The sequence below is a fragment of the Chlorocebus sabaeus genome, chromosome 22, assembly GCF_047675955.1.
Source record: "Chlorocebus sabaeus isolate Y175 chromosome 22, mChlSab1.0.hap1, whole genome shotgun sequence".
Lineage (NCBI taxonomy): Eukaryota > Metazoa > Chordata > Mammalia > Primates > Cercopithecidae > Chlorocebus > Chlorocebus sabaeus.
This window is the reverse complement of record NC_132925.1, coordinates 86,706,236-86,725,210: the sequence shown is the minus strand read 5'-3', so window position 1 is coordinate 86,725,210 and position 18,975 is coordinate 86,706,236. Positions and strand designations below refer to the sequence as shown.

At 45.7% G+C, this 18,975-nt stretch overlaps 1 protein-coding gene and 1 pseudogene across 3 annotated transcripts in view; one reads left to right on the top strand and one right to left on the bottom strand.

The window, feature by feature from the left end:
• Window positions 1–17,330, bottom strand: part of SFMBT1 (Scm like with four mbt domains 1) — a 154,970-nt gene extending 137,640 nt beyond the window's left edge. The window contains exon 1 of one of the 3 annotated variants that reach the window (XM_007984569.3): window positions 17,226–17,330. The gene's annotated coding sequence lies outside the window, so the exon portion shown is untranslated. Of the gene's footprint in view, window positions 1–15,693; window positions 16,005–16,569; window positions 16,829–17,225 lie in introns of those variants that run through there. The other 2 variants (XM_038003793.2, XM_007984568.3) reach the window with 2 other exon arrangements.
• On the top strand, window positions 16,826–18,907 carry LOC140709757 (uncharacterized; annotated as a pseudogene).
• The last annotated feature ends 68 nt before the right edge of the window (window positions 18,908–18,975 follow it).

Here is an 18,975-nt window from a genome sequence, read left to right as displayed (position 1 = left end):
AAAAAAAAAAAAAAAATCTACTTGCTTCTCCCACAAAAATATTTGGCTCCACTGTAACCAACATTTAAAAGATACAAATACATTAGCAAGTCTGTGACTACAGTTCAATTACATTTTATATGCTAATATGAAATGCTAATCATATTTTTATGAGTCAACAGTTTTACATAAGATTATTTTGTTTCTAAACCAACAAAGAACTTTAGAATTAGTGAAGCGTCCAAATTACCTAAACTCACTCCACTCAAGCCTCAGTTCAGTAAAACACTAAAGGGTTTTCCCCCATAGCTTCAAAATTCCCAATCGTTCTCCATTTCAAGAACGATGGGGGGCAGGGGCAAGGGAGATGGCAGGCAAAGCCTAAGCCTGTCCAACCCTCTCCAAACTTTGTAGATGGCTCCTCCTGGTTTCAGGGATCCCGGTTCCTCACATAGATATAGCCATCATCAGCACTCCCACATTAAGTGCACTGATTGCATTAACAACAGTGGGAAGCAAGTGGCTCCACCGGCTTGGATTCTGAAGCTCAACCTGCGGCCCATGCACCTGCGAATAACAACAGGCTCTCTCATCAGTCACACAGGGCAAAGGAAGTGGAGCTGCCCCACCCCACACCCACACAGAACCAGATTGCTGATTGCCTCTTTGTAACTACCACCACAAAAAGTAAAGCAAGTGCCCTGCAATTGGATTTTTACTAATGGAAATGCATTTGTCGAGAATCCAAAGATGCTCAGTTATCTTGGAGAAAAGTTATAAAATAACATCTTCAAAAATGAAGATGAGGAAAGGAATTTTGCCAACTTAAAACATTCATCAACATAGATACTTAAAGCAGCAAAATATGACAAATTAGTTTCTGATTTTTAAAAAACCTGAACATTCAGAACTAAAACTATAACACTATAAGAAAAAAAAAGTGTCCAAGAATAGGAAAAAAATATTTCTTAATAATGTATAAATTGGTTATTTATTCATACCTCCATTTACATACGCGTATTTGCCAGGTGCTCAGTACCAGGATGCCATGGTGATTAAAATACAGACACAGTCCCTACCTTCAGAGCTTACAATAGTAAATGAACACAAGGAATAACGCATTGGTATGTAGTTTATCTCTCCCACAAGGGACAATTAGGAAAAATATCCTGGGAGTAGGTTCACAGATTTTAATATTCTCTATAGAGTGGCTTTAAAGCATTTTATGATAAATTACAATTAAAATATTAAAACAAGCTAAAAATAAAATATTTCATATAGTGAAAAGTGTCACCAAGAAAATCAAACAACGGTGAGAAAAAAGTGCCTCTGGAATGGAGGTAAGGATATCTAGGGAAGGCTTCACTGAGCTGAACCCTCCATGATTAAAAGGAATTAAAAGTAACAAACTTGATGTGCGGCCAGCTGGACACAATGGTTCATGCCTGTAATCCCAGCACTTTCAGAGTCCAAGGCGAGTGGAATGTTTGAGCTCAGGAGTTCAAGACCAGCCTGGACAACATGGCGAAACCCCATCTCTACTAAAAATACAAAAAGTAGCTGAGCATGGTGGTGCATGCCTATAGTCCCAGCTACTTGGGAGGCTGATGTGGGAGGATCTCTTGAACCCAGGAGGCGGAGGCTGCAGTGAGCCGTGATCACACCACTGCACTCCAGCCTGGGTAACAGAGCGAGACCCTGTTACAAAAAAAAAAGAAAAACAAATTGATATCCTTGGGATGGACAGAAGACCCATGTGGGAAAGCAAGTGGAAAAGTGGTAGAAGTGGGCAGGGAACAAGAAACAAAGAGTACTGTAGGCCACACAAGGAGTTTAGATTTTATTCTAACTACTACGGAAAGCCACTGGCAGGCTCTGAGCCTGGAAATGACAAGATGAGATCTCATTAAACATAATCATTTCTTGTTTAGAACATAATACATTTTCAAATAGAAATAACATTATAAGTGGCTATGTTGCAGTACTGCTTCCATGCCTTCATTCAGCTATAATTTATATAGTGTCTCCTCTGTGCTAGGCTGTGTGCAAGGTACTAACTAGGAATAAAATAGCATCTCTGACCTTGAGCTCACAGTTCAGTAGAGATGAGAAACACTGAACAAATAATCACAATTGTAATATTTTTAAGAAAGGAATATGTGGAACGCTGTGAGTGCCCAGAGCAAAGCGTGGTCAATGCAACCTGAGGGAGTCCAGGAGGGAAGGCTTCACAGAAGCCCTGTGCCTTAAAGGACAAACAGGGATTTCTTGAGCAAAGCATTCCCCCACACCCAAGCCCCTGACAGAATACAAGAAAACTTGAGGCCTACCAAAGACTCTGCCTTTTGAAGTATTTATGGGCCAGGTGCAAGAGCTCATGTCTGTAATCCCAGTGCTTTGGGAAGCTGAGGTAGAAGGATCATTTGAGAGGCCAGGAGTTCGAGACCAGCCTGGGCAACAGACCAAGACCCTGCCTCTACAAAATTTTTAAATAAAATTTGTGTTTTTTTTGAGGCGGAGTCTAGCTCTGTCGCCCAGGCTGGAGTGCAGTGGCATGATCTCAGCCTACTGCAGCCTCCACCTCCCAGGTTCCGGCAATTCTCCTGCCTCAGCCTCCAAAGCAGCTGGGATTATAGGCACATGCCACCACGCCCAGCTAATTTTTGTATTTTTATTAGAGACGGGGTTTCACCATGTTGGCTAGGCTGGTCTCAAATGCCTGACAAGTGATCCACCCACCTCAGCCTCCCAAAGTGCTGGGATTACAGGTGTGAGCCACCATACCTGGCCCCCAATTTTTTTAATACCAAGTTTTTTTGCAGCCATTTTTATACCCCTCAACTACAAGCTTTTATCAAAATTCTGAAACAGAGATTTTGAAAATATTCTAAATACTCTCCACTTAGATTCAAAATTTTTAAATTTCCTGATTTTCTCTTTCTATATACACAAAGATTTACACACACACACATTTTGTGAGCCTTTGAAAATGCTGAGGATATCATACCTCACCCTCTAAACTCTTCAGCTTGCATCTCCCAAGAATAAGCACATTCTCCTTTATGTATAAATAACTACAATGCCATTATGACACCTAAAAAAATAATAATAATAAATAAATAAATTGGCCAGGCACAGTGGCTCATGCCCGTAATCCCAGCACTTTGAGAGGCCAAGGCAGACGGGTCACCCGAGGTCAGGAGTTCAAGACCAGCCTGACCAACACGGAGAAACCCTGTCTCTACTAAAAACACAAAAAATTAGCGAGGCGTGGTGGTGCATGCCTGTAATCCCAGCTACTTGGGAGACTAAGGCAGGAGAATCGCTTGAACTCGAGAGGCAGAGGTTGCGGTGAGCCGAGATGGCGCCATTGCACTCCAGCCTAGGCAACAAGAGCAAAACTCCGTCTCAAAAAAAAAAAAATCAACAATTTCTTAATATCATCTATTATCAGGTACCTCTTTTTTTTAAGTACAAAGGACTTTGCCAAAAATTTTATTGAAGGAATGTGTTTTAATAAACTGGTTAGATTTATTACCTGCATTGCATTTTGACATTTTTAAAATGTAATAATACTTTATAAAATTTAAGCTAAGGAATCTTTCCTTGGCAAGATTCATCACTGGCACGGGCATGGTGGCTTATGCCTGTAATCCCAACACTGTGAGAGGCCCAGGCAGGCAGATCACTTGAGTTCGAGACCAACCTGGCCAACATGGTGAAATCCCGTCTCTATTAAAAATACAAAAATTAGCCGGGTGTGGTGGTGTGTGCCTGTCTATAATCCCAGCCACTAGGGAGGCTGAGGCAGGAGAATCACTTGAACCAGGAGGCGGAGGTTGCAGTGAGCCAAGATCGCACCACTATACTCCAGCCTGGGTGACAGAGTCTATTTCAATAATTAATTAATTACAAATAAATTTTAAAAATAAAAATTAAAAACATTAAAAGAATAATTGTGGACCAGGCGTAGTGGCTCATGCCTATAAACCCAGCACTTTGGGAGGCTGAGGCGGTTGTATCACCTGAGGTCAGGAGTTCGAGACCAGCCTGGCCAACATGGTGAAAACTTGTCGCTATTAAAAATACAAAAATGAGCTGGGCATGGTAGTGGGCGCCTGTAATCCCAGCTACTTGGGAGGCTGAGGCAGGAAAATCGCTTGAACCCAGGAGGCAGAGGCTGCAGTGAGCCAAGATCGAGCCACTGCATTCCAATCTGGGCGACAGAGTGAGACTCTGTCTCAAAATAATAATAATGATAATAATTTTGGTAATCAAATATACCAAAAAGTGTGACGGCGGTCCGTGCGAGACTGACATTTTGGGAGCACTGCCTTAGCAGAAGAACACCCTAAGCAGATGGAACACGGCAGGAAATGATTTACAGGAGAGTGGGTTGGTGAGGTTGTGGAGGCCATGAGAGAGGGGGATAAGCTGGACAAATGGACTGGGCCTGTGCGCTTCAAGGATTCCACATGCCTTCCTGAGGAGTTTGGACTTTACCTGGCCAATTGTGGGATTTTATGTGACTAAAATCAAGTTTGTTTAGAAAGCTCTACTTGGCCTCAGTGTAGCTGGATGGATGGGAGAGTGGGGAAGGTAGGGAGACTATTTGGAAGTAACAGAACAAGATTTGTATTTTTCACTGCAAATATGTAAGATTTTAGTTTTATGGGTTGTATAAGCCTACTGTATTGATAAATGAACAAAACAAAAACAGTAAAACTAAACAAAGTTTATCTTGAAAATGTTCATATTGGTAGAAATGCAGCTTTCAAGAGTCAGCAGAGACTTAAGTAAATTTTTTTTTTTTAAATGGAGTCTCACTCTGTTGCCCAGGCTGGAGTGCAGTGGCACCATCTTGTCTCACTGAAACCCCCGCCTCCCAGGTTCAAGTGATTCTCCTGCCTCAGCCTCCCCAGTAGCTGGGATTACAGGCACGTGCCACCACGCCCAGCTAATTTTTTTATTAAAATTGATGGGGTTTCACCATGTTGGCCAGACTGGTCTCAAATTCCTGGCCTCAAGTGATCCGCTCACCTCAGCCTGCCAAAATGCTGGGATTACAGGCGTGAGCAACCGCGCCCAGCCAGAGACGTAAGTAAATTTCGAAAGGAGCCCTTCAGCACTTTTGACAGTCTCAGCATTTGATGAAGCTAACTCTTTTTAATACCTAGTTTCACTTTCCAAGGTGTCTTTCCTTTTCCTTGGCAAGAGTCATCACTGGCACTAGTTTTACATTTATCAGTCACAATCAAAATTTAAATTTCCAAAGGAAAAAAGTGGGGTACAGAATAGATAAATGGTTTAAAACATACAGCATGCCCTCAAAGCAGTGCCGACAGCAACTCTGAGGAGCTCCATTCATGCAGAATCCATGGGGAAGGCTGCCCCAAGAGCCAGCCGCCAGTCCTGCCTGGGAGGAGAGGAAGCAGAGAATGTCCAGCTATCCAGCCGTAGGACGGGATGCTGGCCCTTCACCGCCACTCCACTAGGAGGACTCTCATTTTATTTTACTTATTGGGCTTCCTAGAAAGATTTCATTAGAACAAGGGGTTCCACAACTTTAAAAACACTTGAAAACCAAGGAGTTAGAACTGTATGTTCTAACTCCAAGGTTGGTAATTCAAGAATAAGACCTCACGTTCCACAGGAAAGCTGCCAGTGGACAAAACAAACACCATCGCTGAGGAGCAATGTAAAGAAAGAGACCTGGGCAAACAGGCCTACTAGAGGACTGGCGCATTTGGGATAGAAGGAGAAATCATATTTTGGATCCATGGATTCTGAGGTGCCAGTGTGGCACCCAACTTGGAAGCCCAATGGGCAGGGATATAGGGGTCTTAGAGGAGCACAGGAACTAGACAAACTCTAAATGTGGACAACTTCATTGAGAGAGATGTAAACAGAAAGAAGGGAAGGTCTTAAAAGGTTACAAAAGGCAAAGAGAAAGATCTGCCTCAAGACAGAGCTGTCTGGAGAACCTGAATTCTCCTCCAAGGTAGTCTATACCCAGGAGCAGAGAGAGAAACTGGCTGGAAGGCTGCAGGTGGCTTGTAGGGCCACATAAGGGAAAGAGGGAAATAACAAAGTGGATTGGCTAGGGAGCAGCTCAAAGATTAGACAGTGGGTCCAGGCCTGAAGGGGCTGGAACTCTGGGAGAAAATGAAGGTCACAATGAGATAAAAGACGAGGCACAGGGAGAACAGAGAAGCTTCTCAAGTAGGCTGTAGAGAAAGAATACCACACCAGAACCCAACATTTCACCAGCAGACTATTCTGGAAAGCACTCCTGTCACACAAAGTCAATGGAAAGCCAAAAACAGGAGTAAAAGTCAATGGCTAGGAGAGGAGCTAGGGTGGGGGCAGTTGTGTCTTACTGTCCTGGCTGGCTGCAGGAATCATGCAGCCCTCCTCAAGCACTTGCTGCAGAAAAGGAAGACTCTCCCTAGAAGGGGAGGCCAGAAGAGCCCACCCAGCCCTCTGCTTCCCTTGTCATAGCCATTCCTGAGAATGGAGCCTGGCAACAAAGAAAGTCATTTGAAGCTCTTCTCTGTTGATTGAGGAGCCCAATTGAATACTTACAGGAAAACTGGGTACAGATAATGCCTAGGAGAAGATCTAAGCCTGTTTCTCAATTTGCATACGGTGTTATTCATATTAATGATAAGGAAACCTATGTATGTTTTAAGTGCAACTATAACTTGATTGAGGACTGGAAAGCCAACGTTAAAAGAGAAATAAAATTAAAATAATAAATATTAATTACATTAAGAGGTCAAGCGATTCAGATGTTTTAAGACCATCATAAACACCTGTAACAACAATAATACACCCAAAGTTTCTCAAATTTCTGTCTTTAGCTAGACCACCCAACCCTGCTCATTTTGCTCAATGATAAAAATGAAACTCAGGCTGGGCATAGTGCCTCATGCCTGTAATCCCAGAACTTTGGGAAGCTGAGGCTAGAGAATCACTTGAGGCCAGGAGTTTGAGACTAGCTTGGACAACACTGAGAGACCTCATCTCTACAAAAAATGTTTTAAAGGCCCGACGCAGTGGCTCACACCTGTAATCTCAGCACTTTAGGAAGCCAAGGTGGGCGGATCGCCTGAGGTCAAGGGTTCAAGACCAGCGTGGCCAAGATGATGAAACCCTGTCTCTACTAAAAATATAAAAAAGTAGCCAGGCGTGGTGGCAGGCACCTGTAATCTCAGCTGGGAGGCTGAGGCAGGAGAATCACTTGAACCCAGGAGGCGGAGGTGGCTGAGATCGCACCAGCGCACTCCAGCCTGGGCAACAAGAGCAAAACTTCATCTCAAAAAAAAAAAAAAGAAGTTTCAGGCTGGGCACGGTGGCTCAAGCTTGTAATCCCAGCACTTTGGGAGGCCGAGTTGGGCAGATCACAAGGTCAGGAGTTCAAGACCAGCCTGGCCAATACGGTGAAACCCCGTCTCTACTAAAAATACAAAAATTAGCCGGGAGTGGTGGCGGATGCCTGTAGTCCCAGCTACTCAGGAGGCTGAGGCAGGAGAATCACTTGAACCCAGGAGGTGGAGGTTGTAGCAAGCTGAGATCGGGCCACTGCACTCCAGCCTGAGCGACAGAGCGAGACCGGCCTCAAAAAAAAAAAAAATGTTTTAAAAAATTAGCCAGGTGCTGTGACATGTACCTAGTCCTAGCTACTTAGGAGGCTGAGGCAAGAGAAATGCTTGAGCCCAGGCACTTCAGCTAAGACAACTGTCTCCTCCCCTGTATCTCCTCCCCTAACCATTGACTTTTACTACTATGGCTCCATGCCCTATTAGACAACACCATGCCAAAGAAACTGATACTTTCAGAAAAGCCTTACTAATGCTAGGAAACAACTAACCATTCTTAAGAATCGAATAGTAAAATAAGGCACAATAAAAATCAGGCTTCATGACATTCATTGTCAATTCTTGGCAATGGTTTCCAGAAAGTCAAAAACATTCTTGCCACAAAGAGAGGAGAGTAAATTAAGAGATGGCCTTCCCCCAGTAACAAACAGTATAGGAAACTCATCCCACATTTACTACATTAATACAGCCATTAAAAATAATAATGGAAGAAAATAATAAAAGGAAAATATAACTCTTTAACCATTTTGAAAGTACATAACTGCTCAACTCTCTATAATCCTTAACTGTCAAACCTGCTTTCTCTCCAACCAGGATTGGACATCTATATTTCGCAAAAACAGAATTAAAGTGATATAATAAATCTAAAATACAAAGCATTAATTAGGCAGTATCATTATTATGTTAAGTCATTAAGCCTCTTTAAACACCTACTAGTTTTCTATCAATACAGAAACAAGAGTGAACTATGGCAAAACCTCAACTAACCAGAACAGCTGGGGACTGAGTCACTGAATATGCCTTTCAGATAGGTGAAGGCTTATTTATAACTCTGAACACACAAACTTTTATGGTTAACTGTTCTGGATGACATGTTTTGACTCAGGCCAACATCACGAATGTCAGTGATCACACAGTAAGATGGCATCCTGAGACCCACAAGGCCTCACTCCTTACTCGATGAGACCCCAGACTCCAGCAACCTTTGCTTTTGTACTTTCCCTGTCTTCCACCCTGCTGTCACAATCTGCTCTGTCTCTTTTGTTCTAATAAGCAAGTGTGCCCAAACTGTATCTAAGGAAAAGGTACCCGGTTCTCTGGGCTCTGCTGGGCACATACGGAGTTCTTCCAAGAGACGTAAACAAATCCTAGCAAACAGTATTCTGTGACCTGACCTTCACTTTACCTGCTATGGAAGTTTTTCAAATAATTTACTTCCTGCAAAAAAATTCTGACACATGCTACAACATGGATGAACCTTAAAGACATTATGTTAAGTGAACTAAGGCAATCACAAAAGGATAAATACTCTATGATTACATTCAGATGAGGTACCTAGAATAGTCAAAATCATAAAGACAGAAAGTAGAACAGTGGCTGTCTAGGGTGGGAGGAGGGAAGGTGGGGAATCACTGTTTCATGGGTACAGAGTTCCAGTCTGGGACGATAAAAAAGTTCTAGAGATGGATGGTGGTAATGGTTACACAACAATGTGAACGTACCTAATGCCACTGAACTGCACATTTAAAAGTGGTCAAAATGGTAAAGTTCATGCTATATGTATGTATCTTACCACAACCATGTTTGCTGTTTCTTTTTGTCTTTTTTTTTTTTTTTTTTTTTTTTTTTTTGAGACAGAGTCTCTCTCTGTTACCCAGGCTAGAGTGCAGTGGCATGATCTCAGCTCACAGCAACCCCCACCTCCAGGGTTCAAGCAATTTTCCTGCCTCAGCTTCCCAAGTAGCTGGGACTACAGGCGTCCACCACCACCTCTGGCTAATTTTTGTATAAGTTTTATTTAATTTGATTTCATTTTAAGTTCCAGGATACATGTACAGGATGCACACGTTTGTTACATATAAACAATTTTTAATAATAAAAATTTACATCCTCATTATATATCACTATGTTCAAGACAGGCAATATGCTAAGTGCATTGGTGCGATCACCATCTAACCACCCCAAGAGAGTCATTTTATGTCACAAGTCAAAATGAGCCCAAAAGGTATCCTAAAATTACAATTCAAAATTACCATATGCTATTTTTAACACAGAAAATTTTAAAGGAACTGAACCTTAAGAAAGAACACTAGAACGGCCGGGCGCGGTGGCTCAAGCCTGTAATCCCAGTACTTTGGGAGGACGAGACGGGCGGATCACGAGGTCAGGAGATCGAGACCATCCTGGCTAACACAGTGAAACCCGGTCTCTACTAAAAAATACAAAAAACTAGCCGGGCGAGGTGGCGGGCGCCTGTAGTCCCAGCTACTCGGGAGGCTGAGGCAGGAGAATGGCGTAAACCTGGGAGGCGAAGCTTGCAGTGAGCTGAGATCTGGCCACTGCACTCCAGCCTAGACGACAGAGCGAGACTCCCTCTCAAAAAAAAAAAAAAAAAAAAAAAAAGGAAGAAAGAACACTAGAAAAAACTGAGAGACAGGAAAGCACTCTAGTCTGGGGAGCAAATTAATGTGAAAAGAAATGAAGAACCAGCAGTAACCCATGGCAGCCTTACCACTGAGCAAATATTCCATAGCAGCCACCTCAAATGCTTTTTAAAAAACTCTTCAGGGTACAAAAAATAATAATTTGGAATTCAAATCTGAGTATTTGTTGGTTAACAGTTTAAATTGAGTATCAGCAGGAAAAACTCCTGGGCATTTTAGTAATTGCTAAATTTCTCATCCCAGCTCATGTTGTCATTCCAAATGTGTGACTGCCCCACACTTTCAACTGCCAACAAACCACCTTCCATCTCTCATCTAAGATCCTCTCCAAATACCATCTCAGACAGAACTCAACTTTCCCAGATAAACAGATACTGACACTTAACAACCCTATCTGCCCCACATCAGTTTAATAATTAACCTTTCTCTAGACCAAGCAAAAACATCAAAAAAGAACCAATGCACCAGACCAGTATGCCAGTTAAAAAACAAACAAAAAGACCCAATGCACACAGCACTGTGCATCATGTTAGAAATACCACCGTATAGCCTCTCTCTCCATAGTGACATGCTTGGCTCACTGAAGTTATTCAACTGTTCAAACCACAGAGTTCAACAGGGACTTAACTCATCATTTAATACACAACATACAGACTACTTTTTTGTTTTTATTTATTTTTTTGAGACAGGGTCTCGCTATGTCACCAGGCTGAAGGGGTGTGATCACAGCCCACTGCAACCTCCGTCTCCCTGGCTCAAGGGATCTACCTGCCTCAGCCTCCCGAGTAGCTGAGACTACAGGCACGCACCAAGACACCTAATTTTTTTTTTTTTTTTTTTTCTTTTTTGTAGAGACAGGGCTTCCTTTCATTGTCCAGGCTGGTATCAAACTACTGGACTCAAGAGATCTGCCTGCCTTGGTCTCCCAAAGTGCTGGGATTACAGGTGTAAGCCACTGTGCCCAGCCTATTTTTTGCTTTTAAATAAATTCCTTGAGTGATAAGTCTAAAGAGAGCTAAATAAGGTAAAAACATCCTCTTGAATAAAAGAAAGAATAATTACATACACGTTTTCAGGTGTCTCTGAGTTAGAGGAAAAGGTTTACAATCAAATCATTAAAACTTATGCAGCCAGGCACGGTGGCTCATGCCTGTAATCCCAGCACTTTGGGAGGCCGAAGTGGGCGGCTCACGAGGTCAGGACATCGAGACCATCCCATCCTGGCTCACACAGTGAAACCCCGTCTCTACTAAAAATACAAAAAACTAGCTGGGCGAGGTGGCGGGCGCCTGTAGTCCCAGCCACTCGGGAGGCTGAGGCAGGAGAATGGCGTGAACCCGTGAGGTGGAGCTTGCAGTGAGCCGAGATCGCGCCACTGCACTCCTGGGCGACTGAGCGAGACTCCGTCTCAAAAAAAAAAAAAAAAAAACTTATGCAGTGAAGTCATGTAATTTTTCTGTTAATAACGTGTCGTCGTTTTTATCCTTCCTCCCCCTTTTGAAAAGTTTAAACATGAATCTGCAACAACCTGACCACATTCTATTTTAAATCACTTTCCGCCAGGCGCGGTGGCTCACGCCTGTAATCCCAGCACTTTGGGAGGCCAAGGAGGGTGGATTACCTGAGATCAGGAGTTCAAGACTAGCCTGACCAACATGGTGAAACCCCATCTTTACTAAAGATAGCAAAATTAGCCGGGCAAGGTGGCGCATGCCCATAATCCCAGCTACTTGGGAGGCTGAGGCAGGATAATTGCTTGAACCCGGGAGGCAGAGGTTGCGATGAGCTGAGAACGTGCCATTACATTCCTGCCTGGTCAACAAGAGTGAAAGTCCGTCTCAAAAAAAAAAAAAAAAAGGCCGGGGCGCAGGGTTCACACCTGTATTCCCACCACTTTGGGAGGCCAAGGCAGGTGGATCACGAGGTCAGGAGATTGAGACCAACCTGGCTAACACGGTGAAACCCTGTCTCTACTAAAAAATACAAAAAATTAGCCAGGCATGGTGGCAGACGCCTGTAGTCCCAGCTACTCGGGAGGCTGAGGCAAGAGAATGGCATGAACCTGGGAGGTGGAGCCTGCAGTGAGCTAAGATTGTGCCACTGCACTCCAGCCTGGGCGACAGAGCGAGACTCCGTCTCAAAAAAAAAAAAAAAAAAAAAATTATGTTCCAATGAGGTTAGTATGAAGAATGGGAGACTCCTATCAAAATTCCACTCCCTAAACTCTAATGGTTCAAAATCTCCCAGGTAACCAAAATCCCCAGACAGTTTTATCCCATTTAATAACTATGTATATACAAAAATATTATTTTCAAATACAAAATACCCCAGTTAGGTAATAAAAGCTATATACTAAAAGAAAAATACTCTGCCATAAGGAAGTTGTATCATTTACTCATTACAAGTTCTTTCATTTTCATGTAATTATTCTGAAATATTGGTTATCAGCCAAATAATCGAGAAAGCAAAATTTTGGAAAATTATAAGGAAAAAATGTAACATTAAAAATATTAAAGATGTAAAATGTATGTCTAAATAATGGCCTTCTGGTTTTTGGACTGTATTCACTTAATGTGAACATAACACGAAGTCAAACTAAAAAGTCAATGAAGTTTTGCATAGTTCATCTTTTCTACAGACTTGCTGCTACACTACCATTCCACAGCTAAACCCAGTCTAGTTATCACTGTGAAAGCAAAAGTACACTACAGAAACAGTAAGGTTATGGATAGGCAAATCATATTGTGTTGGTTTTTTTGTTTTTTGAGACAGTCTCACTCTGTTACCCAGGCTGGAGTGCAGCAGTGCAATCATAGCTCACTGCAACCTCAAACTCCTGGGCTCAAGGGATCCTCCCATCTCAGCCTCCTGAGGAGCTGGGATTATAGGCGCCCGCCACCATGCCTGACTAATTTTTTTTATTTTTTGTAGACACAGGGTCTCCCTTTTCTTTCATCCAGGCTGGTCTCGAACTCCTGGTCTCAAGCGATCCTCTTGCCTAGCCTCTCAAAGTGCTGGGATTATAGGCGTGAGACACTGTGCCTAGCCAGTAATCATTTTTAAAAGGAAAAATCTGAGTTTACAACAAAACATAGCAAAAAAAGGAAATTCCCTTTCATTGTGTATTTTGTTTCTCATTGTATATCTCTTTAGTTGCTTCTCTTAAAAATTTAATAGATTTTAAATTAAACAATCTGATCACATAAAAGCCAAGAAATTTAAAAAGAGACACAAAAAGAAACAATGGATCAGTAATAGCTAAATCATCAATTACTCTCTTGGCTAATGAGGGAATCTTGGGTGGAGTGATCAAATCCAGCTTAGTGGCTGGTCAGTCAGTTGGTTGGCTAACTTAACATAGAAAGACAGAATTGTTCAGTGAAATCATTTCACAAAAGAAAACCTTCTAACTTTGTGGACTATTCCCCCATGGATCCCTACACCACAGGCCTTAGAATATTCCCAACTTTTATCACACGGATATCTTTGCAGTAAAAACACAAGCCGTTGTTAGGAACTAACAAAATAAGAATTCACTTACAACATCTAACCCATCTCCTTTAACGTAGAAACAAGAAAAGGCACAAGAAGACACTGGTGAAGGAAATGCAAATTGTTGCAGCATTTGCTTCAGTGGAGAATATTTAAAAGTCCACCCTCCGGCCGGGCGCGGTGGCTCACGCCTGTAATCCCAGCACTTTGGGAGGCCGAGGCGGGCAGATCACAAAGTCAGGAGATCGAGACCACGGTGAAACCCCGTCTCTACCAAAAATACAAAAAATTAGCCGGGCGCGATGGCGGGCGCCTGTAGTCCCAGCTACTCGGGACGCTGAGGCAGGAGAATGGCAGGAACCCAGGAGGCAGAGCTTGCAGTGAGTCGAGATCGCGCCACTGCACTCCAGCCTGGCCGACAGAGCCAGACTCCGTCTCAAAAAAAAAAAAAAGGTCCACCTTCCTAGACAGAGGGTTAATTTACACAGGCATCTTAGTCACGTTGGTTTCTTTAAATCACACCTGACACAATTTTTAGTTAACCTTTTGTTTTTGCTTTCATTGTTGGACTTTAAATGATTTGATAAACCAGCTGACTATCCTGTATATATGTCAAGTTAACTGCTGTCATTGAAAACCTTGTTAAAGCTTACACATTCTTAATTCACTTAACTTTAAAAAACCAATTTTCATTCAATTTTCTCAGCAAATTCTAGGCATTAAGACACTGATTCATCTACTGACACCTTAAACTCTAACTTGTTGGGAAAATTCATGATTCATTATTCCAATCTATTGTCTACAAATATATAGTACCTATATTCCAAAAATGGGAATAGATTAATACCATTGTCTGTGAACATAAGGACTCCCAAGAACTACAAATCGTAACCTGCGAAGTATTGCCCCCACTGAAAAGTGATCTTCTAAGAAGTCCCTTAGGACAGAATTTTAAGTTATTCTGGGTTACCAAAACCCTAACAATCATTATAAAAGCAAAGGGTCATGGCTTACACGGCCATAACTCCAAGTTTACATACAAGCTATCCTCAGTTTGTTAGTATTGCCCCTTTAACCCTCAAAAGGGTCTTGTTTTGAGGCAAAACTCATCTGTGGTGACAGAAGTCAGAATCGTGGTTGCCGTGGGGAGGGGGAATGTGTTTACTGAATGGAAAAGATACAGGGCCTGAAAATGTTCCATATCTTGATCTGAGTGTGGTTATCAGGGTGTATACATACATAAAAAGTCATTGAATTGTACCCTTAAGATCTTTCTGTAGGTTATATATACCTCAATAAAAAATACATATAATTTTTAAGCACATTGAAATACATTGTTAAAAATCTATTCAAACAATCATATAAAACCATTCTGGATCTAGCTACCAAGATATTTTTCCCAAATGAATTTTAATAAAGACACACATTGCGAGCACTTTTATGTAGAACCTATCAAAATATACACTGATTTCTAAGAATCTTTCAGTTTAAAAAGCCACCGAATTTTCGAACTGAAAGCACCCTCAAAAATGATCTGTTTATCTTAATGTTGCAAATAAGGAAAATCAAAGCTACAACGGGTAAGAAAAGTGCCCAAGATAAGGCAGTTAGTCAATTACAACGGTAATAACAGAACTGTTTCCTGATCTCTGGCCGTTTCTACCAGGCCGTTACTTTCCTGACATCGCAAACAAATCTTAACTCCGAATCTACCTATGGCCTAATTCAACGAATGCCTCAAAACGCTAGTCAACAGGCCTCAAAGTGTACACATAAAGGCACATTCATCTTCCTTCATCCTTTCAAGCCAGTTGACAAATTAATGATTATATGTTCAGGCACTTTATCCAGATGCAATAAAATTAAGTATGACATCTTAGAAAATGTGGTTCAAGAGAAGACACACACGAGGATTGACAAAATACATCTCACTTCCTTTCAAATCTCTTTGATGGTTACTTGGTTCTCAAACACAGATCAGTGCTAATAGGACTCAAAAACACCAATTGGGACCATCAACCAGTGCTGCTTCGGGCCACCGGCTGGGAACACCCCCACCTGACCCGAGCGTCCACCACTCTTCGAGCATAAGCTCTGGGGGTGACCTGTGCCTGCCGGCTTAGTTTTAGACCCTACGGGAACAGCTGACATCTTGTGAAAAACTTAACATAACGTACATCCTTTCCGCGGGAATTTATTTCTGTTCGCACAAGGCGTTTCTGCTCCGCACAGAGCAGGCCTTGCTTCCCAGGACGCCGCTTGCCCCTCCACAGCCTCCTTTTCAGCGTCCAAAATCGGACTTTAGGAACAGAAATCGAAACGGTCGCGGACCTCCCGAGCGGCAGGTCGGGGCGCTGCCGGGTCGGCGCAGGGTCCGGCGGCGGTGCCCGGCGGGCCGCGGCGCGGGAGAGGCCCGCTCACTTCACAACGGCAGCCCAGAGCCACCGGTTGCGGCGGCCGCTAGACGCTCCGCCACCGCGCGGCGACCGCCCGGGCCCTCCGAAGTTCCGACCGGCCGCGCGCCCGGCCCCAGCTGCGGGTTCGCGCCCCGCCCGGAGCGAGCCCGGGGGGCGGGTCCGCGGGGGCTCGGCGGGCGGAGCGCGGGGCGCGCGCGGGGAGGGGCGCGCGGCGGGCCCGGCGCGCCGGGGAACTTGGGCGCCCGCCACTGCCGCCGCCCGGCCACTTTCCTTTCACGCCTCCTGCGGGCTGACGCGCGCCGCGCTGCCTGCCAGGGGCTAACGGCTGCCGCCGCTCTCCGCCGCGGCGAGGCGCCCAGGCGCGCCCCTGCTGCCGGCCGGCCGGCGCGCGGGACCGCGGGGCCGCGCGCGGGCGCCGCGCTCCCCCCGCCCCGCCCCCGCCCCCAACGTGCCGCCGCCGCCGCCGCCGCCCGTTGGCGCCTCAGCCCGCGCGCCCGCCGGCGCCCGGCGGTTTCCCGTTGGCAAAGTTGCGCGGCCGCTTCGAAGGGGACGCCGTGCGGTCCCCCGCCCCGGCGCCGCCGCCGCCCCTCCAGGCCGCCGCGCGGGAAGGCCCAGCCGGCGGCCCCGCTTTTTTACCTGCCGGGAGTTTTCGCGCGCGCGCTCGCTCGATCGCTCGCTTTTCCCCCTCTCGCGCTCGTTTTCTTTCTTTCTTTCCTTCTTTTCGCTCCTCCGCGCGGGCGCTTTTTCCTCCCGCGCTGCCCGCGCTCGCCCGCTCGCGCCCTCCTTCCTGCTGGGTTCGGCGGAGCGGGGCGGCCGGCAGCTCTCCCCGCCCCCCTCCACCCGCGCTCCGGCGGAGGCGGCGGCGGCGCTCCGCGCTCCGACTCATTCCAATATGGCACGGACGCAGGGCGCATGCGCCCGCGCCCCCCCACCCCCAGCTCCGCGGTCCTCCAGGCAGCCTGCGCCCCTCGCGCCGCGCCCGTGGAGCCCCCGGGCCCGGCTGCCCTGCTCCCGCCCCAGCGCCATCCCTCCCGACTGGGGCCACGCGGGAGGCAAGGACTCCGCGGGCTGGTGTGCCGGGGGTCCGGCGCCGCAGGCCACCCACGCCCCCAGCCAGCAACTCGGCGCGGACGGCTCTGAGGCCGTGGTGCAGGACACGCGGCGGCGCCTCGGGCCCCCGACGGCGCCGTGGCCCCGAGCTGAATGGCCCAGAAGAGGAGACCTTTCCCCGGGAACCCAGTGCCCGCCTTGGCCCGACCCCGACCCAGGAGGGAAGGGCCCCCGCGCCTCACCTCGGGTTGTGGACGGAGCGGTGGGGATCCCAGAGGGGTTCACGGGTCGGACCTGGCGTACTGGCCCGGCGAAGAGCGCCGCTGTCGCCCGCACGTGACCGGTTCGGACAAGATGGTATGAGCAGAGAAGCGGCCGGATCCCAGATGCGCGCGTGCCGCCGCCGTGGGGGCTGCACCCGTTTGCCTGTCCCGCGTCGGGGATCGGGCGCGCCCTCTGATACCTGAAGGGGCACCCAAGTGCCCCCTGTCTGCGAAGTCCGGCGCGGGCCCTTCGGCGCCCCCGGTGTCTCTAGGCTTCCGCAGGAGGCGCGCTGTAAATCTTGAGTCTTCCTGCAGCGAGGGGGCACAGGACAGCTGCGAATTGGGACGAAAGAGCCCAGAGCCCCGAGCCCCGAGCCCCAGGAAGGATCAGAACCTCGAAGGCGGCTTCAAGCCGGCCCCGCAATCCGAGGTGACCGTGAGCGGTTACGTTGCCTGAGCTCGCCCCCTTCTCCTGAGCGCAGGTGCCCGTGGGACATACACCCGCCCACCTGCTCCGGAAAGTTCCCTCCAGGAGGGAGTTCCCGCGCCACCGAGACCCGGGAGCTCCCGATCAGACTCCCAGGCCCTGAAAGGAGTTCTCGGACAGGGCCCAGAGGCGCCCCCACCGCAAGGAGGAAAGTCTGGGGTTCCCTCCGTGTGCCAGGCGCGAGCTCAAGCCACCTCCCTCAACCGCTCTGGGAAATGTCCCACTTCAGGAACTTACTCAAAGTCACGCCGCTGGCTGGATTTGAATCCAGATTTTTTTTAGCACCACTGAAAAAACAATATGACAACCAGAAAGAGAACAATCTAAAAAGAATACAGTAATCCATATTATTACAATGAAACGTTTCACGACATGAAACATATATATACACTGTATGTAGTTGCAACAACACTGTTTTTGTTACTACTTTCACTACCATTTTTATTTTGTTCACATGATTCATTTTTAAGGTGTGCAGGTGTCCTGAACTATTCACTCAGCCCCCTAATGTTTTTGGTTCTTCACAGTTGTTTGCTAACGTATCCTTGAATTCTGCACTTGGGACAAATACCTGGGAGTGGAAAGGCTCCCAGGTAGAAGGCTGTGAATGGCCAAGTAGTCTTGGCTTACAGCGTCAGGTTTTCACCAAGAGCTGCCCCAATTATTCTACCGCCTCCAAAAAACAAGTGTAAGGAGTTTAACACACTTTTAAACATTGAGTGCCATTTCCCCCCTACTTTAATAGTCTATTGCTAGTTCAAGGTTACTTGGCATTTCTTAGGTGACCAAACATGAATTTTTTTTCCATGCATTTATTATCTGCATTCCCTCTTCTGTGAATGTTCTGTTCATATCTATCTTCTGGGGAGTTGAACCTCTTCTAACTTTAAACAAGCTTTTTTTGTATTATAGATATTATTCCTTTGTCGATGTTGATGCAGCTATTTTCTAGCCTGTTCTTTCTTGTTTTATTCTAATGTTCAATGTGTCATTCTAGTGAATCCTTTGTGGCTTTTTTAATTGCTTCAATTCTGACAAAGTGAGCTTTCTGCTGCCCATCTGATAGTCTTTTTTCTGCTAGTTTTGTACAATTTCATTTCATATTTCATTCTCTGATGATTATCCTGATTTTATTTTGGTTTATTTATTTGGAGTAAAATATGGACATAACTCACTACCACTGTCATCGGTTGTTATTAATTCTGCAGTTACCATTTCTTAAATAATTATTCACCAGATGTG